General features: G+C 45.4%; 1 long non-coding RNA gene across 1 annotated transcript in view; it reads right to left on the minus strand.

Annotated features, from left to right (window-relative positions):
* The window catches only part of LOC138581963 (uncharacterized), a 219,936-nt gene that overhangs the window by 164,766 nt on the left and 30,529 nt on the right, over positions 1–24,641 (minus strand). The gene's annotated exons all lie outside the window — the stretch shown is intronic.

Consider the following 24,641-nt stretch of genomic DNA (forward strand, 5'->3'; position numbering starts at 1 on the left):
CAGAGCAAGTGCAGAGACAGCTGAAGAAATTCGTGGGAATGGAGGCTAAAGCATGGCCCGAGATACAGCTGACAATAGTGCACCACTGCAGGATGTGGCAAGAAAAGATGAAACAAAAGGAGCAAGATAGAAAGACAGAGGAAGCGAAATTGGTTCAAAAGAAATTATCCAAATATGCCATTGAGGGTGCACTAATAACAGCACCAACCACCACCGAGGTCGCAGTAACAGAAGACACTACACAACAACAGGTAGCACCACTACAACAAGCACAAATAATGACACAGCAGATTCCACCACCACTACCTTATACAGCACAAATGGGAGGGGGTTATATGCAAATGGGGGATGGGTACTCAAACAACTACAGGGGGGCAGACAAATGAGAGGGAGAGGATTTGGCCCAGCTGCACCACAACAAGGGGGGGGGGGTTACGGGTTACAATCAATATGGGCAGCAGGGGTACGCAGATAACACGGGGGGGTACCCATGGCAAGCACGAGAGCCACCAATATGCTGGATATGTGGGATAGTAGGACACATGTCACGCACATGTAGAATGAGACCGGCACAAGCAGCTTGGGGAGCACAAGGACAGCAGGGGCATAAAGGGGAACAACAATTCTACCAACAACAGCAGCCACAGCAGGGGGTGGGAGCACTACCACAACAGCAAGCCACACAGCAACCCCTACTCCAGCAAGCGCTACTGCAACAACAGCCACAACTTCAAACATACACACAACAACAACAGCAAGTACAAAACGTGCAGCAGCAACAAGCACAGCAAACACCACTGCAACCACAGCTACAAATTCAAATGTATACACCGTAACAACAGGTGGTTACAGCACAGCAGCAACAGGTCCAACCAGTACAGCAGCTTACACAAATACAAGACAACGCAATATCATACACTGACACACATACACAACAGACACAGCTGGGGAGGGTGACAATATTGGGTCACAACCCTTAACAGGGAGCCGACAGTTATTATGCCCACAATAGGACAGCCCACAGACGTCTTTGATGTGTCCCATGCTATCAGTAACACCTAAACCTGCGGAGGAACCACGCATACAGGTGGCTATAGGTGACAGAAAATTCTCCTTCCTAGTTGACACAGGGGCCACTAGGTCCTGTATAAGGGAGGGAAAGTTCAACTTGTCAGGGGAAGCTATGCACACTCAAGGATTTTCTATGGCTCGAGGGTTGGTTCCCTTCACTGATAACATCTCCTTATCTATAGGAGATCGCGATATGTCTCTCCCACTGCTATATTCAAAACAATCACCAGAAAACATACTAGGGAGAGACATTATGAGCAGGCTGGGTATTGGAACGAGTCCAAGGTACTGATCGCCTTAACACAGCATCTAAATTAGCACAAAGGGAACAGTGGTGGATGTACCACACTGACAGTTATTATACTGGACTCAACCACCAAGAAGAATGGCTACAATGCGCCATCTGAGAACCGATCCTGGGACTGTGTTTTTCGTTTCCAATTCTGCCTCGATTGGACCTAGTGAATGGACTTTTTCTATCAATGCCATCGGAGTCTTTTCCTTTTATTTCATTACTTTTCTCATAATTATTCTATTTATCATTATTATTTCACTTATCTTTTTCATAATGACAGGACCATGACATCCATGTCATATGACAACCGTCAACTTCGGGTCTTTACCTCTGTCTCCCTCTCCTCGGGGCTTTCTTTCTCTCTTTTCTCTCCCGTCTATTCATCTTGCATGCACTGTCCCTTTAAGGACGTGACTTTCTAGTCCGCGTCATGTGATCTTTGACGGCAGTCACATGGGACGTGGAGACGGTATTTTAGGCAGTTTGAGTAGCTCCCTCATTTGACTTCCGGGAACTAAGCTGAAGCCATTGGAGGAACTTACGCATTCAGCAGCAGTCAGTTGACTCTGACCTGCAGAGCGGCTACAGCCTCATAGGAGGACTACATCGTAGATAGGTAAGAGTGGGAGGCTCTATTTAGTCTCTTTCGGTTTCTTCTGTTGTTCGTATGCTAGTCCTCTCCTTATTTTCTTTAACCCCGGGATGGGGGTTTTTTCTTTTTTTCTCTTTTTTTCTTTTTTGGTTTTTCTCTTTTGCAGGATACGGACCGCATTGGGTCTCTAGATGGCCCCACCTTCTTGTGTTCTAGCGAATCACGCATTGCACCTTTACAAGAATTCAGAGCTGTATTGTCTAGACCCACCCACACTCTGGAGGAGCTCTCTTTTCAATTTGAAGGTACGGGTTGTACTTTTTTCTATAATTTTACATTGAACCATTTGGTTGGCTTGCACTCTGCTTTTGAGCTTTTTGACCGACGGGATGACAGTGTGAGCTTGAAATTCCTTTAGGCTCCCTTTCCCGTACTGCCTGGCTGGATTGACTTAACTGCATATTCACGGCATAATAGGCAGGGACGATCAGGCCCCTGGTTTTCTCCCTAAATTGATCGGGAGTTGCTCACTTCTAGTTCTTCCCTAGAACAGATTGTGGGGTTATCCCTGGAGTTAACACAGATGGGAATATGACTTTTTACTGCACAGATAGGGTCACGCATGGGGTTGCTAGATCAGGTCAAGGGAATATTTTAATGAGTGATTTTAATGTTTAAATAAAAAATTGTCTATTGTTCTAATTAGCTCGTTCTTTTTTCTTTTTTCCTTGATGTATATCTTTTTACAAATGCTAGTTTTGAGTATCACTAAGATGGAGAAGTATCTCATCGTTGTGAATTACGGAAGATCTACATGAAGAAAAATGTCTGCATGGAAGAATTTTAAAACTATTTCCATATTGCCTGTAACTAAGTGCTTTGTGCCTTGAGATATGTGAAGAAATGAAATGTTTAAATTGTACAACTAAATTATCTAATCTGTCCTGTCCTGAGGAAGACGACTGTCAGGCCTTCTCTCTCCTGCTAGGGCTGCCTAGACTGTGTTAATTAGTCGTCGAAACCACCCGTGTATGATACCAGTACAGCCCATGAAATGGTCGGTCGCTGTACGAGGTACTGGTTGTTGACTATCATGGTCAGATTGGAGACAAGTATTGCTTCTGTTCTATTAAGCTACGACGTGACTATACTTGTCTGTTTTCCATAACAATTTATTGGATTGAATAGGGGACACCTTTTTTTACCTCGCAGGAGATACTGAGTGTTCAGTCTTGCCTGGATGAGTGCCCTTGTTTTTCTGTTTTTTCTTTTTCTTTTTGGTTTTTTCTTTTTGAATTTTTTCTTTTTGTTTTTTCTAGTTATTTCTAACTACCATTATAATTTTCCCAGTGTATTTATTCCAATATGTTAGGAATACTATCAAGCTAATATGCACTTTAATAGGAAATGTGGAGTATTGATGGTATGTTTTTATGCTGCTTTTATTGTAATTTCAGCACTATGTATGATATAATTGAATATGTGTCTATTAAAGATTGATGAAATCCTACTCTCCTTGACCTGATCTATCCCCCGACTTGACTCCTGTGCTTGTTGCAGTTTATCCCGGCGATTTGTTCTCCGGTTGTATACATGAGAACCCCTCTCCCCTCTTGGTACATATTATTATGAGCAGGCTGAACATGACCATCTCCTTCACTGAAAAGGGAATAGTTTGCTCCACACAGGGTTTAACATGCTCACAGCATGCCAAATACTGCAGGCTTATTGTAGCAAGAAAGTGGCCAGGGCAGAACCAGTAGATGAGGACATCTTCCAATATGGAACAGACATGGCAATAGCATGGCTACCAGGAATTGAAGGAAAAATTTGGAGGAGACCAGCAGCTTACCTTTTCAGACCCGAAACACCTGCTAGTGAAAAGGAAGGAGCAATGATATCAGTGAGCATTGAGAGCATTGTGGCAACCACAGACTACATTGCAGTGCATGCCCAGGATAGGGAGGGGAGGGCATGGAGAGAAGTAATAGCACTAGCTTAGGGATGCCGACTAACACAGGTATCAGATGAGGAGCTCTTCTTGGATGATAATGGAGATGGGTAGATAGTGTTTGAGATGAGCGTCAATATTTGGTTAAGAGTGACGTACAAAGAAGTAGCACAGAAAATGGCGATGGCACTAGAGGCACCAGTCACTACAGAAGTTCCATTTTGCGAAGATGACCTAGCCCCAGTACCAGCATCTCTATGGACCACTAGTCCATATGATGAAGGTTGCATAAAAAGCATTGGAGGAGTGAAGATAAAGTTGAAAAAAGGGGCAATGCTGCCCAGAGTAAAACAGTACCCACTATCAAAGGAGGCAGATGAGGGGATGTATGAAATGATAACCACCCTAGTGAACCAAGGAATACTGGTACCATCAGAGTCCCCGTGCAACACTGCAGTGTATCCTGTGCGCAAGGCAAAGGGAGGGTCCTGGAGTTTCATCCAAGGTCTAAGACCCCTCAACAACATTGTAGAAGCAGAATACCCCATAGCAGCTAACCCAGCCACTATTCTGTGTGGAATACCAGCAGAGGCATCACGGTTCACAGCGATTGACCTAAAAAATGCCTTCTTCTCAATACCTCTACACCCTGACTCACAAGATCTAACAAGTTTTACATACCGCAATACTAAATGGAACCACACAAGGCTACCACAGGGGTACTGCGAGTCACCATCCATCTTTAACAGAGTGATACAGATGGATTTGGGTAACATTGACATGGAAAGCATGGTGCTGCAGGGCGTAGACAACATCATCATCTGCAGCACCACAGAGGAAAAGTGCAGGAAGGACTCTGTAAAAATGCTCACAGTGTTAGCTGAGAAAGGGTACAAGGTAGATAAGGAGAAATTGTAGTACTGCCAGGAACAAGTGCTCTACATAGGCCAACTCATTTCACAAAAAGGAAGAAACATTGCACCACAAAGAGCACAAGCCATAACCAACACACCACAGCCACAGACAGTGAGAGAATTACAGCAATTCCTGGGCCTATGCAACTACTGCAGGGCATGTGTTTTTGACTACAGCTCATACATAGGACCACTGCTTGAGGCCCTCAGGGAAGCGCAGAGGGGGTAGAAAATGTTGGGATGGACAAGAGAAATGAAAGAGGCCTTCAATGAACTGAAACATGCCATCTCAACTGCACCAGTACTAGCCACACCAAACTATGAAGAACAATTCTACATATTTTCACATTGTGACACAGCAGTAATGCAAGCAGTACTGACACAAAAAACAAGCATGGGGCACAAGCCAGTAGCATTTTACAGCAGACATTTGGACCCTGTAATGTTGGATCACTTCCCATGCGAACAAAGCCTGGCCGCAGCAACATTTGTGGTAGAAATTTCATCCTCAATAACAATGGGTTGCCCCACCACACTGTACGTGGAACACGCCCTTTTTGCAATATTGAATAAACCAAAATCCACGTTGACCACTCAAAGGGCAACAGGTTATGAAATAAGACTGTCCAGACCTGAATTGCTTTTAGAGACCAAGTGCTTTTAAGAAATTTCAACAGGCAGTGGAACAGCACCCATTTTACCGTCTCACACCAAGTGGAAACACTGCCCCTAGAGCTATTAAACTGAAAGAGAAAAACGTGTGGTCCCACCTCCATGACATCAAGCCCTACAAAGCACAGACCCCCCGCACAACAATGAAAGGGCCAACACATCAGCAACAACAACTAACAACAACAATGACACAGCCGAGACACCAAACCCCCCTAAAGACATAAATGACCAATCACCCATAACCCACCCCATGGTCACAAGATCCCAGAGTAAAGTAAACCCCACCCAGCCACCACCCAATGAAGAACATTGACTAATGATCATCAACGTACACAACACTGTGTAGACACGTGCATGCTCTCTTCTTTTTTTTGTCTCGCAGATGCAGGTACCGAACAGTAAATGTTGTATTTGTAATGAAAAAAGAAGGACATATAAGTCACTAATGCATGCGCCATTGCCCAGAGGTAAATGCTGCCCGCGGATGATAACACCCCAGAAGCATTGTCACACCAATTTGTTTATGTTATAAAAAAAAAACACTTAAAGAAAAGAATACTAGTGTATTATAACATGGTCCTTTTGATAATAGAGCAATCTTTCCCACATCTCCATGAAGCATTACCCGCCCTAAGAAGTAGGACGGTAAGGAAAGCGTGGGAACAAATTTTCGCATGGGCATTGAACGACTACTTGATAGGGAGGGCTTGAATAAAAGATACTAACAAAATAACGCATATTTATTTTAGAAATTTTCAGGCGGGCATCTATACCATCTAAAAGAAAAGTGGCTGCAGGACCGCAGCAAAGGTAAGAGAGGTATGCCAGTGATATTAGCAATTGTATTAAAAATGATAGGGATATTTTTTATCACTGTTCTACTTGCTGCCGCTGTCTGGCAGGCACACTATGCTTCCTATTTTATGGCATCACCCCCTACTAACACCCCCCCCACCATGGCTGCAACAGTTACGGCGTCAGGTGGTACAAGTAGCACAAGAATAACATAAAGAGAGATAAACGTAGTGTTTCTATTGATACCCACGGGGTAGACACATACCTTACAGAATCCGCACACGTCTCAAACAACATGTGGTACCAGCACATGTCCAAAATTGGTAAAGGTATAACTAAGGACAACTACTATGTGTGCTCGTTCATCCCATACGCCATGAGCGCATCAAGAACATTTGTGGCAACGGAGGTACCTGCAAAATTAGTGGAGTGCTTGATATATTTGGCCCTGTTCCAAACACGAGGACGATTTCAAGGAAGAAAAGCAACACTAAGATGGAAATCATGAACAATGTACCCCTATGAAGATAACTTTATCAAAACACTACCCATGTACGATAACTACTGCCAGCATACGCAAGGGCACGAATACATGACGGATGGACCCGACAAAGGAGTAACAAAGGAGGTTACCTTGAACTATCTACCATGCGAATGGCACGCACCAGAAGTTGCTGGTGAACCAGGATGCTGGAAAAGCCCACTAATATTAATATATTGCAAGGTATACACAAAATAAGGGTGGGTGGAAGCAGTTGTAGGAAGTACAATAGGGACTTTGGCAAAGTCATCGGTGATGACTGTTCAAGAAGAGAACGACAAATGTTACACTGAATGGATGAGGAGTGCAGCACTGGTCACATGGTTGGATAAGGACGAGGAACCGATAGCAATACTTCCACTCACAGTGCCAACACTATGTTACCAACATGACAGAGAAGTTGGTGTTAGAAGAAATGATGGTTGCAAAAGAACAATAAAAATTCCAGCGGGGGGGGGGCTGGAACAGCAGTTCTGATGTATCACTATTGGCCCCCGTCGTGGAATGGGGTATGCACTATGGTACACATGAACATACCATCAGTCTAGAAAAATGGATACCTCTACTTTGTGACCGCAAACGTATTTTGGTGGCCGTGGGCCAACCGTCTCATGCACGACATGACAGAATATAGGTTTTCGAGCTTGCCAATGAACGGCCATTTCATTTTGATGTAACAAGAATCGCCATTTTGTTTTCTAACCATTGCTCATTGCTTTCTGTTCCTATTGCTTCGCAGTATATTTTCTGCTTACACTGCTCGACTGTAAAACATTGTTGTCTACAAGTAAAAAGGACAAGGCCGCAGGGCCGTGAGGATAACAAGAGTTTGTTGAAACGCAACGTAGGCAGCGCCAGGAAGAATGCCCGTCTCCCTCCCGAATGTAGCCTTGAAGCAGAGCTGCAGGGCATTTAATCATTTCGCAGCTGCCAGCCAGTCTCGTTATATGGTAGAATATGTTAGAATAATACAGCTAAAAGCTTGAATTATGCTTTTCTTACGGCCCCCCTTTGCTGAGCCCCGCTAGAGCGTGTCGGCTCCCAGGACACAAATAGCACCTAATAGATAGCAAGGTCCAGAATGCAACTCTTCCCCCCGTATGTAGCTCGCTTCCAAGAACAGAAGCGCTGTGTTCTATTCAACAACTGAAAGATGCCTCCATACTCACAAATTGCAAATTGTTACTAGAATAGATGTTTGAAGGTGTCATATTTGTCGGAGATGTCCATCATCACACCAAGTTCAAAGAAACCCAATAAAAGGGGGGTGTTAAACATGTCATAGCTGATTGTTTGATATGCATTTTGTATATATGTAACTGATGTACGTAATTCACTCTCTTGCGTCCCTCGAGGTCTAGAGATACACGTCGCGGGGCGTGAGACCGAGTTGGCCAACTGAGACTTTTGCTATGCAATAAACCCTAGCTTTGGGAATACAACCTTGTGTCTGGCGTATCTATCGTGTGTGGTGACTCACCTTGTTTCCATAGACGTTAGGGACCCCTAGGGGCCCCTTTCAGTAGTACCACAGAAAAACATCAACATGGGGAACTTCCCTAAGATGGACGAAGGGAACAGAAGGAAGAAGAGGTCAGTGAAGACAGGAGAAGACAAACAACAGGACGACATGACCAGCCTGTCCAGAGTGAAAAGACAAGGAGAACCACCGATGGGGACCTACCTATGGGGAAGGTCAGAAACAGCTCTGAGTGACATCCCACCAGAACACAGACTGTTTAGCAGAGCGGCAATGTTCTTTTCCTCCATAATACATCTAGGGATGCAGGCATATGCAAATGCAAAGTGGCTTCAGATCACACGGTAGGAGCTGATGATGACGATCAACTCCACCGTTAATGGATTCAACACGATAAAAGAAGAACTGAGGGTAATCCAAATGGTAAATATTCAGAACAGATATGTGCTGGATCTCCTAACAGCAATGGAAGGAGGTGTTTGTGCAAAGATTGGGAGCTTGTGTTGCACGTTTGTTCCTGCCAACAACGAGGACAATGGCACGCTTTCTGATGCAGTTTCACAGCTAGCAAAGATGCACACCGAAATGGAAGAATAAGCGGAGGGAGTGAAGAAGGACGGTAGCTGGTTTTCTTAAATGTGGTCATGAATGCCATCCTGTCTCTCGGATGGTCTTAAAATTGTGGCGGGATGCACAATATTGGGAATGGCCGCCCTGATGGGAATGAAGATATGGAAAGCAAGATCAGTGCGCACTACTGAAGAAATGATAGAAATGTTCGGCATGCATGCCCTGATGCTAGCTGCAGACGACAAACACACAGACATCATTATAAAGGAACGTGAACGGCTACGCCAACAGATAATAGAAGCAGATATATATCCACCATCAGTAAAAGTAGAGAACCCAAGGAACCCAAAAAGTTACGTTGGAAAGTGGGTTTATTGCAAACCCGGTGGAGGATGTGTATATATGTACTGGTCATTTGAAGATCACGTAAACCAGTACGGACCCATGGCAGGAATAACAAAGGTATGGCGAGTACGCGGAGACAAAACAGTGTATAATTTTGTGGTCGACAAGTCGACCAGAGGAGGGACTGACGAGGGAAAATGGGGGAGTCCCTTCCCCCCATTCTCATCCAAACCATGGCCTAGGACATCATGGCCCAAGCACCCCCCTGTGAGAGGAATTCGACCCACTCATTTCCGCACCAGACATCAAGATCCACTCTGGCCACGCCCCACTTGACCAGGGAGCCTGCCCACTGATCAAACTACATGCAGGAACCTCAGGTGGAACTGACGTCGACTTTATGGACCAACTCAATTAGAACAGTAACCACAAAACGCCATCATCGTTAGAGATGCCATGACGACATAGCCAACAGAAAAAGAACATACGTGCCACCATGCACATCGGTCACTCACACACCAACCTACACGAAGAACATACTGAGTAATATGACACAGAAGAACGTATTCACCCACAGACATGCATCATTGTTATTTTTCACATAGGCCACCTCCAGCACCGCAGAAACGCAAGATGCCTGAAGAGCTCGTGTATATGCTTGCAGGAGCTTTTTCGCCACTAACACCATGAAGACGCCACCCTACATATCTACTAATGCATATAACACTATGTCGCCCCCGTGACCTCCATATTATGGATCATCTACCGCCACCCAGAAACTAGGCCCAGGTAGGCCGCAAAGCAAGAGTCCCCAGGCAGAAGCCTCTCAGACGAAAACTGCAAAGCGCTATTCACGAAGAACGAGCCCTAACGAGAGCCCACAGCCACGGCCACGATGTTGCAATTTACATGCCAAGCTCCCCGCGCCAAGTGTACACATGCCACTGCTAAACGCTCGAAGGAGCCGAAATACAAATCAAATGCTCATAATTCGGCTCCAGCCACGGTGCCGCCACACGTGACCAAGCCGACCTGATACGATGCCAAGCCTGCGGGACAGAAGACGACCTGATACGATGCCAAGCCTATGGGACAGAAGAACGCTAGGGTCTCACGTCTGGGACACAGTCTGCAACAATAAAGTGACAAATTGGACACCAACAGCGATGGGAAAGACATGCACACCAGCCACTAGTCAGACCTGTCCATTGTCCGCCACTGACACATAGTCACACATTGTTGCCAGCACCAGGTATACCGGGAGCTGGGAACAACAATGGTCCCAAGCTTGGGGTCTCGCGGATGAACCAATCATAATATGAGGGGCGCATCATGACGCCAATATGGTCTAGCCAATCACCAAGTGTCCCCTTGTAACCAATTTGTTGTAGCAATTGTTAGGGATGGCCCAAGCGTACCACCTGACCCTTCCTCACCCAATAATACCCTTTCCTATAGGTAACTATACTAACCCCACCACTCGGGGAGCCAACCCGAAGTGGCGTTAGGTTTTGGTGCTAGTTTTCCCAGGTTACGCACATAGCACGTCATACCACTGTAAAAAGGGCCTGCGAGCCCCACTTATGATGAGAGCCTCCCGGATGCATCTGGTTATGAGTGTTCGTCCCTGCCGTAATAAACAGCAGTATCTACCTTGCTCTTGTGTGTGTCTCATACTCCTTTTGGGACGCAGGAGGAGTTGGGGCCTGACCCAGCCCTGGAGGTCGGCGGACGGCCCTGCCGGCCCCCTGGAAATCACCCCGACAGAGTGGACGTGGGAGAGGACATCCCTGTATTAGAACAGGATTGTTGCGTAGTAAGTGGCAAACTTAATTAGACAGGAGTCGCACGTAGCTCCTGCGATTGTATATTTCCGTTATTAGGGGTAAAGAGGTGTTATTTTCTTTTACATTGTTTTCTTAGGGGAAAGGAGAGGGGTGCATGTGTGGTAGTTAGTCTTATCCATGCGTTGTTGATTCCTGGTGGAGAGATCAACATCGAGAGGTACCTCTTGTGTAATAGTACGCCTGGCATTTATTTTTCTGTCTATCCACTGACATCAGAAAAGGTGAGCCTGTGGAGAGGGCTGTTGATTACTAACTTGGAGTGAGTGGTCAGTTTGGGGTAGAAGTAAATATGTGTTGAATGAGCGTGAGGGGGTGGGCCTGAAGAGAAGGCCAGAGTGAGAGAAAGGGGAAAGGAGTGATAGGGGGTGAATTTGAATATTGCATCAAAATGAAGGTAAAGGGGAAGAAGGCCTACGTTAAGCAGTTATAAGGGACAGGGGATAATGGCTCATTTTAACAGTCCCCTCGATCACACATGTCAAAAATTGCCCCTGTATCACAATAAAATATTAAAATATAATTTTCAGTGGTCCCAGGAGACTGCGGGTCAGTGCTTCCATGAGTATCCCGGGGAGGGAACGGTCTGTGAAAAGAAAATCAAAATATATCGAGGCTGAGTACCCCAAAAGGAAATACACCGAACACGGGTTACAAAGGAACATACAAAGTACTTTATTTTATACTGAATTCAGTTACGAAGAACAGAGCAAAATCAGATAGCTATCGGCCCTCAGTGCAACACAGCGAACTCCAGCGTGGTTCAGTGTGTTCAGTGAGAGACGCTGTACATTAGATTTCATGGCTCTTTTATACTATTCGCGAACACGATGTCCAACCCTCCTTCGGGTAAATATTCCTCTAATACATTACTGATCTAGGGTTCATGCCAAGTCCGCACATCCACATGTAACTGGTTTGCCTTTAATACATATATCAACAAGCCTACACGGCAACTGTGTGTACTGGGATTTCCCATGCAGGTCTTCTCAAACATTAATACAATGTAGTAAAACAAGTGTTCTGCGTTCAGTATTTGAATACATTGTTCTCAACATATGCTCATGGATTAGTTTCATTGCACGAGTAATCCTTTACACACAGGTCAATGAAGGACAAGGTCTCAGTTCACGACCTCAACAAGTGGCCTGCAGGCAAGTTACATATTAGCTACATGCAGAGGTCAAGACGGCCATGTTGTATTTCGGAATGACATCGTCCACCATTTTAACTCACAGGGTGACTTTACAAAGCGAGCCTAGAATGGTGGATGATCCTAAAATGGTGGCTTACGTTGATTTTAAGGTCAGGACCTTGCAACACAGACTTTTCCGCAAGCGACTTATAAGCAGCTTGGCGTAGGCCAACATACATATATTCATTGCAATAGGAGGCACAATATAATTTCTCATTTGACAAACCCTCCTTTTGGCCTATGCCAAGTGCTAAACTACTTCGGATCTCCTTGGAAATAACTCCATGCATCATCGTCCATGCACCCTGAATCACTGTCGGAAATATCTATTGCCATTAGGTCATTCGCTAGAATTTCTTTCAACACATATTCTTTGGAAGTTTTATCTTGGGCATACACTTTATGTCCTATCGTACCTATCACTTGTGCGCAACATCCCCCTAGAATCGAACATATACTAGGTAGACACTGAAACAAAGAAACAACAGAATTCCCAAAATAATCAGCAAGACCGAAAGTACCTTCCAACCCCAAGATCGCAAGAAGTCCCAGAACCAAGCTCTAAGATCCCAGTTTCCCTCAGGAACATGCACTTCTGAACTAAGGACGTGCAGATTCTGTATTGCTTTGAAGATGGTTGGGGAGGAATCTGGTACGAACACACAGCAAGCGGACCCCACTAATTTACACACTCCACCACGTTCAGCCAGAATGACATCTAATGCCATCCGGTTCTGAAGTGCTACTAGTCTTATCGCCTTCTGTTCTAATGTCATATTATAGAGTATGTCTGTGGTCCAGTTGATGGTTCTCTCCAGTACTCTCGCTTGTCTTCTGATATCTTCGGAATTTGCTATCTGCCCCCAAAATGGCACAACTGATTTTGCTATATCTCCCAAGATTTGTGCTGGAGTGTCACCATTCTCGTCCCGCCGTGGACCAGCCTTTGAAACTTCTATTGTACTAGCTATAAAAACCCCAGGTAACAGGATCCCTAAATAACAGGTTCCTTGCCAATCCCTTGGCACCCATGGAAATGCTACATTACCGCAGACAAAGTAGGCAGGTTCGCCTACATACAAAGGTCTGTTTTCCCAAGTCAACGGGCCTACGCCAAGATGCTTATAAGTTGCTTGCGGAAAAGTCTGTGTTGCAAGGTCCTGACCTTAAAATCAACTTAAGCCACAATTTTAGGATCATCCGCCATTTTAGGCTCGTTTTGTAAGGTCACCCAGTGAGTTAAAATGGTGGACGATGTCATTCTGAAATACAACATGGCTGTATTGACCTCTGCATGTAGCTAATATGTAACTTGCCTGCAGGCCACTTGTTGAGATCGTGAACTGAGACCTTGTCCTTCGTTGACCTGTGTGTAAAGGATTACTTATGCAATGAAACTAATCCACGAGCATATGTTGAGAACGATGTATTCAAATACTGAACGTAGAACACTTGTTTAACTACATTGTATTAATGTTTGAGAAGACCTGCATGGGAAATCCCAGAACACACAGTTGCCGTGTAGGCTTGTTGATATATGTATTAAAGGCAAACCAGTTACATGTGGATGTGCGCACTTAGCATGAACCCTAGATCAGTAATGTAGTAGAGGAATATTAACCGGAAGGAGGGTTGGACATTGTGTTCGTGAATAGTATAAAAGAGCCATGAATTCTAATGTACAGCGTCTCTCACTGAACACACTGAACCACGCTGGAGTCAGCTGTGTTGCACTGAGGGCCGATAGCTATCTGCTTTTGCTCTGTTCTTCGTAACTGAATTCAGTATAAAATAAAGTGTTTTGTATGTTCCTTTGTAACCCATGTTCAGTGTATTTCCTTTTGGGGTACTCAGCCTCGATATATTTTGATTTTGTTTTCACAGGTCGACAGTAAAATAATAGAAAACATGTTTTCGTATTTGTTAACAAAATACAAGGGCTCTAAATTAAAAAGCAGACAGAACATATTGGGGCTCTGGAAATTATATGAAGAAACAAAAGGGGAACAAGTAAAAAAAGAGGAGGAAGGACCACACGAATAGGACAGACCCAGTGTTCCACCCCACCCTAAGATCTCTATCCAACATTGTGACCCGCGACAGGTTATACAAACCCATAGCGGGAAAAGTCAGAGGGAGGTAAAAAACACCAGAGAAATAGAGGGACATGGCTGCATGATGGGAGGAAGTGCATAGGACGGGGGAGAAAAAGTACCTAGCGGACATTGAAAAGAACACACGACAACAGGTAGAAGCCTGAAGTGGGAGAATGGAAAACCAGGCTCCCGTCCTTCACCTCTCGCGCTTGGCCTAGAGGGTCACGACCCAAACACCCGCCACGAGAAGAGTTTGCCCATTTACCAAACGACCAGATACCCTGGTACAGGAACATACGGATGTGTCCATCTGCTTGCCCAGCAGCCCGCACTGGCCATGCCGACACCTGCGGCACGGATCAACTAGACTAAAATCTACACGTCGTTAGAGATGCCATGACGACCTAGACAACGGGAAGCACATCTGTTCAAATATACACACTGGACATTCCCACACCAACCTACACGAAGAATATACTCAGTGCTATGACATAGGCGACAGGCATATTCACGGACGTGCATCTTTATTATTTTTATATAGGCTTTCAGAATGCAGAAACGCAAGACGCATCATGAATTTTTACTAGCTTGCTCACGCTTCTCTTTGAAATCAGGTACAACGATGAGAAATATGATAAAGACAATACCGATTATGGAATTATATGCTCCTATAACCTAAAGCACTTATGCACCAAACTGACAACTTATGCACCGGGCCAAAGTAGGCCTCAAACAAGAGCTCCCGTGGACATCAACAAGACAAGAGTCAGTTGCTGATCCTGCAGAATGAGCTTGGCGAAGCAACCAGCCAAGGTCGCAATGTTGCAAACCCATGTTCCAAGAGCAAATCATCAAAGGCACGATGTTGCAACCTCGCACTCCGCGCACCAACGTTAAAGTCACACCGACAAATTAAACCAGACGCACAGTAGAAAAACAATATTAATTGTGCAGAATTATGCCTCTTTCACGGTCCCTCCCCACGTGATCAAGCCAAACCTGACGAGATGCCAAACCCGGGAGAACAGAGGCGTCTAGATCCCTCGCTACGAGACACTGGCAGATACACTTGAAAGGCTCAATGGACATCTGCAACAGTGGGAACGGTACCCCGTCTAGCTATGAATAAGTCCTCACATTGTCTGCATGTACCCATAGTGAAACATTGTTGCAACTTACAGGTGCACCGAGAGCTGGGAACGACGGTGATCCCAGGCTGGGAAGCTCACGGGCGCACCAATTAGAACATGGGGTTCTTATCACTGACGCCAGCACATTTAGCCAATCCTCAGGAGCCTTCATGTAACAATTTTCATGTATCTAATTGTAGGGACAACCCAGATATACCACCTGACTACACCTTGTCCACTAATATCTTCCTCTATATGTGTGCTATACTAACCCTACCACTCGAACACCCAATTAAGAGTGGCGATAGGTTTTTTGTTAACTTTCTGAAGTGACGCACGTAGCGCGTCATAATACAGTAAAAAGGGCCTGCGAGCCCCACTATTGAGTGTGTGTCAGGACGAACGCGTGCGCTCCTTGACCCATCCCTGCCGTTTTGTTTAATAAACAGCAGAGTCACCTTGCTCCTTGTGTGCGTCTCATACTCTATCTCATCTTATCTGGGATACACACGGGAGGAGTTGGGGCCTCCCTGCCTGGAGGTCTGCGGACGGTCCGGCCGACCCCGGCAGAATTTCCCCCCGACAAGTTGGAGGCACTGCTGAGATCTGTTTAAGATCGACTTTTATTTTTACTTTTTCCAGGCACTCCCGTTGCGAGGAGGCCCGGTGGCGCGGCCCCCTCTGCCGTTGCCCCCTTCTGAGGACTACAGGACCATCGCGGAGCTGCGAGAAGACCGGACAGCGCAATCCGGATATTGGCCCTCGGGAGCCGGTTGAGAAGTATCCCGCCCGCGGTTGGCGAGTGTCCAGACGTGGTCCAGACGAGGGGAGGTGGCGAGCCGCTTGGAGGGGTGCACGCAGTCGAGCGGCCCTGCATCGAGAGAACTTGGTGAGCATGACACACACAACGAGCAATGGGAAATTGTGAGGGAGGGGGGAGGAATTAAATAAGGGAGGAGGGAGGTGTTGCACAGGTGCGCGGCGAAGGTTTGACAATATAGTGTTGGCAATGGAATGAAATGGAGTGAAAAGAGTGCGAGAGCAGTGACGTGAAAGAGGGGGGCGGAGCACGAAACATCACGTGTGGCCGCTCGTAGACACTGATTGGCCTAAATCGCAACTAACGTGTAGGGGTGGGCGTGTGTGGTTTCCTACGATTTGGCATTTATTGATCAATGAGTAGATGAGGTTCCCTATTGTTCGAGCAAGAAACTCGATAGGTAGATGAGGTTTCCTATTGGTCGAGCAAGAAACTCGATAGGTAGATGAGGTTTCCTATTGTTCGAGCAAGAAACTCGATAGGTAGATGACGTTTCCCTGTAGGGGGTAGCTAGTTGCATAGTTGCCAAATACGGAAGATAATTGGCTGGTTAAGCCCTCCTGTTGAGGGGCGTATCACACGCGAGGCGACGCAGCGTGTGCAGTCCAATTATATTATTGATGAGATTACCTTGTTCCAGGAGAGACAGGAAGACAGCTGTAGGGTTAGCGGAGGTAAATTGCAAGTGTATTTTGAAACTAATAATGAGACTGTACTAGTAGCGTAGAGACATCGGTGACGTCACCAGTAGGGATTTTATAGGATATCACGAGCACAAGGAACATTGAGTTTTGAAAGTGGTGGGGAAGAGAAAAATGATGAGGGAGCGGATACGAAGATAAACAATAAACGAGTGGATTGGAAGAGGAGAAGGGGAGAGGGGCGTGGCTGAGCACGGAGAACGCCAGCCACGGCAAATGTAAAAGGGGAGGAGAACGAGGAATAAGGACGACTGTATAAGATCGTCGTAAGGGGTACGCAGTAACAGGGGGCTGCGTGCGCTTCGGCCGCAGGGGGCAGTAGGGGAAGGAATATAGAATACAAAATTATACATATATAAATATTTGTGTTTTATTATTATTATTTTTTTTTGTTTTGTCTTTCTTTCTTTCCTTTTTTATTATTATTATTATTATTATTGCATAAGTTGTAAAGGATTGTCGTAAGTCCCCACACTTAAGGGGCCAGGTAAACAATATAAGGTTGTAAATTGCAGACTGATAGCGAGGGGAGGAGTAACAAGTGGGGCACAACTATGTCATATGGGACAGGGTCGGGAGGGTGGGGGAACACCCTCACTACCCCACTACAACACATATGCACAACACTGCCACCCCATAGGGAGAAATTAATTAAGTACAGCATAGAGTGGACCCAGGGGACGGACAACAAAATGTTAACACCATGGCCGCCTAATGGTAGTTTCGATCCATATGCCCAACATTCATTGCTAAACCATCTGCACAATACATACAAGGGGAAGAAGTTGGCGAGCCATATGGAGGTGTTTAACTTATGGAGGATGTTCCAGGGATCCCGACCAGGACCAAATGGAATGTTTTCTATGGGAGAAACACCGGAAGTAAGGGAGATTATGAAAGAGGGAACGGATGGGGAAAAGGGGTGTGAAAGGGAAAAGAATGAGGAGAATGAAGGAGAGGGAAGAGAAAAGATTGATAAATTAGAAGACATAAAAAAGGAACCGAGCAATGAGATAGCCATAACACCGGGAGTGAAAACAGAGGGAGAAGGGTTGTACCCTTTAAGAGAATTAGGAGAAATAGAAGGACAGTTAAGGGCGGCTGAAGGATACTCGAACCCGGCATACAGCCCTCCACCATATGTGGCTCACAGGAAGATAGTGGGGGAGGGGAGAATTGGAGAAGAGCAGATTGTAGAGATAGGACATGATGAGTGGGTAGCTGCACAGATATTATTAAAATTACGGGGTTCACTAACGGGAGAAGAAAGGGAGGCTGTAAAGAGAAAAGGCGAGGATAGTAGAAGGGAGAGTGAGATGAAGGGGGAGGAGCAACTACTACAAAGAGAAGAGATTTTGGAGGAAAAATTGGCAAAACTAAGGGATGAGCAGAATGAATTACTAAAACAGCTTGAGAAGGGGGAAAAAGAGAGAGTGAGGAAAAGGAAAGAGGGTAAAAACGAATTGGACAAATTAAGGGAAAGAAATGAGGAGCAAAGGATAGAAGATGGAAGGGTAAGAGCAGCAGCAGAAAGGGTGTCAAGAGCAGTATTGAGAGAAAAAAAGAAGGAAGAAGAAGACAAGGAAAGGGAATTGGAAATATGGAGGAGGAGGGTAGTATCAGAGGCAGCTAAGAAATATGAAGAAGAGAAAGCAATAGAAAGAGAAAGGGTGAAATGGGAAAGAAAGAAAGAAGATGAAAGAATATTGGAACAGATGAGCAACGAAGTGATGGAGGAATTAAAAAGGAAAAGGGAGGAAAATAGTAGGGAAGTGGAGGATAGGAGTGAAGGGGAAGGAGGAGGGAGAAATAAGGAGAATGAAAAATGGGGGGATGTATATAGAAGTAGAGAAGTAGCAACAACATCAACACCAGGGGGAACAGTTGGTAACAAAGGAAGAGGAGAAATGGAGCTAATAGACTTAGAAACAGTAACAGTAAAAGGGAAAAGAACAGAGTGGGGGATACCATCTATGACTGATTTTTGCAGTGAGGAGGAAGAAGGAGTAGAGAGGATAGGAAGAAAGAGTGAAAGGGAAAGCTTAGATAAGCTGTACCTCACTAGAACCAACATAGACTCGCCATGGATCCGTAAGAGAAGGGAGGAGCTGGAACAAAGTGAGGAGAGGGTGAAACAACTAGTGGAAAAACAAACCCATGAAGCCACACCATCGCCATCTCCATCACGCCCTCCCCCATCGCACCCTACATGCTCAACCACCACACGCACGCTGCGCACAATAAAGCTCGCGCCCTTCATGGACGAAGTGACTCCCTATGCATGCCGGCTTAGAGACCTCCCTAGCCGCAGGCAAGACAGGCAGATAAACATACCCATATTAAACACAGGGGATGATGAAACAAGGGGAAGGGACGGAGAGGTAGGTAGGAGGAGGGGTAGTAAGGAAGAATTTGAAATGGTAAAGGAAACAGGGGAGGAGGAGGGGTGTGAGGACTCAATATTATGGAACATAAAGGGTGACACAAGACACAACTTAATGCCGCTGTTGGAGAGAGGAGGGGTTAGACCGCAGTATGTACCATGGAAGCATACGGATAAAGAAAATATAAAATGTAGGCTCCCATCACTTAGTGGAGGTGCGGGTAAGTGGATATATGAAATGGAAAAACACACTGCAGGGCAGAAATTAGCAGTAGGAGATGTGAAAGGCCTGTTAATATCAATATTAGGGGATAGAGCGGACGACATCTGGAAGAGAGCGGGATTCCATGGGATAACAATAACGAACACATCGCATGATGGGGCGCCATTTGCAAACTGCAGACATGCGCTATGGCAGGCACTGAGAGTACAGTACCCAGACACATCAGACATAGGAGCAATTACTTCCCGTAAGATGCGTGAGAATGAGGATCCTGTTGATTATATACAGGATATTCAAGAGAAGTGGCGCATGGAAACTAGAGAACAATGGGATAAGACACCAGCCATATTTTATCATATACTAGTACAAGGGCTCCCAGAAGGAGTGCAGAAACAACTAAAGAAAGTAGTGGGAATGGAAGTAAAACCATGGCCTGAAATACAGCTGACAATAGTACATCACTGCAGGATATGGCAAGGAAAAATGAAACAAAAGGAAGAGGACAGGAAAACAGAAGAGGCCAAACTAGTACAGAAAAAATTAACTAAATACACAATGGAGGGGGCACTAATAACTGCGCCCACAACAATGGCCCAAAGCCCCACACAAATAGTGGCTGCACAAGACCCAGCTCTAATAGCACCTCCACAAAGTATAATACAGCAAATGCCGCCATTACAATTACACGCACCAAACGTGGGAGGAGGGTACCAGATACAAGGAGCTGGGTATTACGGTTATAACAGAGGGAGAGGAGGATTTATGAGAGGGAGAGGATACGGATATAATACCCAACAGCAGGTGGGGGGAGTTGGAAGTTCATACCCCACAGGCCAACCGGTATACCAGGACAACACAGGGAGCTTTCCATGGCAAAACAGAGAACCACCCGTGTGTTGGAGTTGTGGACTACTAGGACACATGTCACGCACGTGTAGGGTCAGGCCAGGAACACCAGCATGGAATGAGCAGGCACAACCTAGGCCACCACAAGAACAGCAGGGCATGCAGCAACAGCAATTAACACAACAACAGCCACTGCAGCAACAGCAATTAACACAACAACAGCCACTGCAGCAACAGCAATTAACACAACAACAGCCACTGCCACAACAACAAGTAGTGATAACACAACAACCCCAAACTGAACAAACGCAATTGGGTAGGGTGACGGTATTGGGACACAACCCTTACACAGGAAATGGCCAATCGTTGTACCCCCAATAGGACAGCCCACAGGCGGCCTTGGTGTGTCCCATCCTGTCAGTAACACCTAATAGTGCGGAGGAGCCACGCATAGAGGTAACGATAGGTGACAAAAAGTTATCATTCCTTGTTGACACCGGGGCAACCCGGTCTTGCATAAGGGAAGGTAAATTTAAGATGTCAGGCGAAGCCATGAACACCCAAGGATTTTCTGGGGCTAAAGGATTGGTTCCTTTTACTGATAACGTTCCCTTATCTATCGGAGATTATGATCTGTCAGTTCCACTTTTGTATTATAGTGCCTCACCAGTAAATATACTGGGGAGGGACATAATGAATAGGTTAAATATGACAATCTCCTTTACAGAGGATGGTATAATTTGCTCTACTCCAGGGATTAACATGCTAGCAGCACGACAGATTATGCAAGCATACTGTGGGCAGACAGCGATTAGGGCGGAACCAGTAGATGGCGAGATATTCCAGTATGGAACAGACATGGCAATTGCATGGATGCCAGGGATAGAAGGGAAAATATGGAGGAGGCCAGCAGCTTACCTGTTCCGACCAGAAACACCTGTTAATGAACAAGAAGGGAAGGTGTTTGCAATAGACATTGAAAGCATTATTACAACAGCTGTGTATATTGCTGTGCACGCCCAAGACAAAGAAGGAAGAGCATGGAGGGCAGTGATAGCACTAGCTGAAGGATGTAGGTTGACCCAGGTGTCAGATGAGGAACTGTTTTCAGAAGAAAAAGAGGAGGGGGAAATGGTGTTCATGATGAGTGTAGAAATATGGTTACGAGTGGCTCACAAACAAATAGCGCAGAAAATTGCTATGGCACTTGAGGCACCTGCATGCACCCCAGTCCCTTTCTTTAAGGAGGATATGTCAAAGGTGCCCAAATCATTATGGACCATTAGCCCTTATGACGTAGGATGCATTAAAAGCATAGGGGGTGTACGGATAAAATTGAAAAAAGGTGCAATACTACCAAGAGTAAAACAGTACCCATTGTCAAAAGAGGCAGATGAGGGCATATATGAAACTATAACGGCCCTTATAAACAATGGCATATTGGTCCCCTCAGAATCACCATGTAACACGGCTGTGTACCCAGTGCGCAAGGCTAAAGGGGGGTCTTGGCGCTTCATACAGGACCTAAGGCCCTTGAACAACATAGTGGAGGCAGAATATCCAGTAACAGCAAACCCGGCCACAATATTGTGTGGCATTCCAGCAGAGGCATCACGATTTACAGTAATAGATCTTAAAAATGCATTTTTCTCAATACCATTACACCTCGACTCACAAGATCTAACAAGTTTCACTTACCGAAATACTAAATGGAAACATACCAGGTTACCACAAGGGTATTGTGAATCACCCTCAATTTTCAATAGAGTAATAAAGATGGATTTGGGTAACGTTGAGGTGGAAAGCACAGTATTACAATATGTGGATGACATAATAATTTGCAGTATAAACGAAAGTAAATGCAGAGAGGACTCGTTAAAAATGTTGACTATATTGGCTGAAAAGGGGTATAAGGTAGACATGGAAAAAATTCAATACTGTCAGGAACAGGTACTCTACATTGGCCAACTGATATCACAATATGGAAGAAAGATTGCACCACAAAGAGCACAGGCCATCTCAAGCACTCCCATGCCACAGACTGTGAGAGAACTGCAGCAATTTCTGGGGCTATGCAACTACTGTAGAGCATGGGTATTTGATTACAGCTCATACATAGGACCCCTGCTTGAAGGGTTGAAGGAAGCAAATAAAGGGGAGAAAAGGTTGGGGTGGACTATGGAAATGAGGGAGGCATTTGACGAATTGAAGGACGCGATATCAACAGCTCCAGTACTGGCATCCCCAGACTATGAGCGACGATTTTTTATATTTTCACATTGCGACTCAGCAGTAATGAAAGCAGTATTGGCCCAAAAAACAAGCATGGGCTATAAACCAGTAGCATTTTATAGCGGTCACTTAGACCCCGTGATGTTAGGCCATTTCCCTTGCGAACAAGGCCTCGCTGCAGCTGCTTTTGCAGTAGAAAAGGCATCAGCAATAACCATGGGGTGTCCAACTACACTGTTTGTGGAACATGCATTATTTGCAATATTGAATAAACCCAAGTCCACACTAACGACACAAAGGGCATCAGGTTATGAGATCATTTTGTCTAGGGCTGAACTAGCGATTGTTAGATGTAGCACTGTTAACCCTGCAAGATTTCTAGCAGAAATAATTGAGGAGGGAGATTACGCCCACGACTGCACCCAACTAAATGAAATATATTCATGTACTAGAAAAGTTGAAGAGAATGCACTAGAGGGAGGTGAGCTTTTGTTTATTGATGGGTCATCAACTATTGATCAAGGAGATGGGATACGGAGAACTGGGGCAGCAGTGGTAAAAATGATGGAGGCTCCGGTGTGTGTGGCTATGAAATGTGTACAGTTACCACAGCATTACTCTGCTCAAGCCGCTGAACTAGTTGCACTAATATTGGCACTGAAAGAAAGTTTTAACAAACGTGTAACAATATATTCCGACAGTGCATATGTTACATCCACTGTCCACTCAGGGCTAACAAAATGGAGGAGAAGAGGGTTTAGGAGAGCTGACGGCACTCCAGTGCAACATGCCCTCTTGTTGGCTGAATTAATTGAAGTAATAAACGACCCCCAAGAGCTAGCCCTAGTAAAATGCACCGCACACACCAATGGTGAAGACCATGTCTCAAAAGGGAATGCAGCAGCAGACGCACATGCGAAATATGCTGCATACTTTGGTGAGATATGGGACCCGACAGACTCACAGAGAGGGAGAGGGAGGGGAATGGCTAGGGAGATGTTAATAAGAGAAGGGTATACCCATCTCCCAGCCACACAGATTATGGAATTACAAGCAGCAGCACCAATGGCCGAAAAGGAAATATGGGTAAAAAGAGGATGTACAATGTCACCAACCGACGCACTATGGCGCCAGAGTGGTACTGGGAAAGTTGTAATACCATTGGCACTTTTAAATACCGCCCTGAGCCAATTACATCACCCAGCCCATACAGGCAAGGAAATAATTGCAGCACGAATTAGAGACGATTGGTTCTGTCCCGAGTTAAATTCTCATGTTTCAAATTTTATCAGCAATTGTCTCACATGCCAACAGTTTACGGCCGGTCATACCCTAAAAGTGATAAGAGGTACCATACCCCGGCCAGAAGGACCTTTTCGGCACCTCCACATTGACTATGTTGATATGATCAACATATGTCAAGGTAATAGATACATGATTGTAGTAGTATGCCCATTTTCTAGGTGGATTGAAGCAGGGCCCTGTTCACACCCAGATGCATTTAGAGCAGCCAAATTCATAGTAAGGGAGGTCTTCCCCAGGTGGGGAGTGTGCGAAGTATTAAGATCAGATAATGGCCCACATTTCGCAAACGAAATGTTCCAACATATCACAGCCCTGCTGAGCATAAAGCACAAATTTGCATGTGCATATCACCCACAGGCCAACGGCGTATGTGAACGCCTAAATGGCTTATTGAAGGAGGCAATTGCTAAAATACAACAAACAACAAAGAAAAGTTGGTTGTATTGCCTTCCGTTAGCTTTGTTCGAACTGAGGAACAGGCCAGGGTCCGACCACCACCTCACCCCACACGAGGTGGTTACTGGACGTCAAATGCGCCTTCCTCTAACGCCAACGTCAAGGGCATTCACTTGTGCAAACTTGCCAAAGGTGACCACGTGCTACTTCGCAATTTTAATAGAAAGTGGAACGAGAAGAGGTT

Source organism: Ambystoma mexicanum, chromosome 3q (genome assembly GCF_040938575.1).
Source record: "Ambystoma mexicanum isolate Mex_15411 chromosome 3q, UKY_AmexF1_1, whole genome shotgun sequence".
NCBI lineage: Eukaryota > Metazoa > Chordata > Amphibia > Caudata > Ambystomatidae > Ambystoma > Ambystoma mexicanum.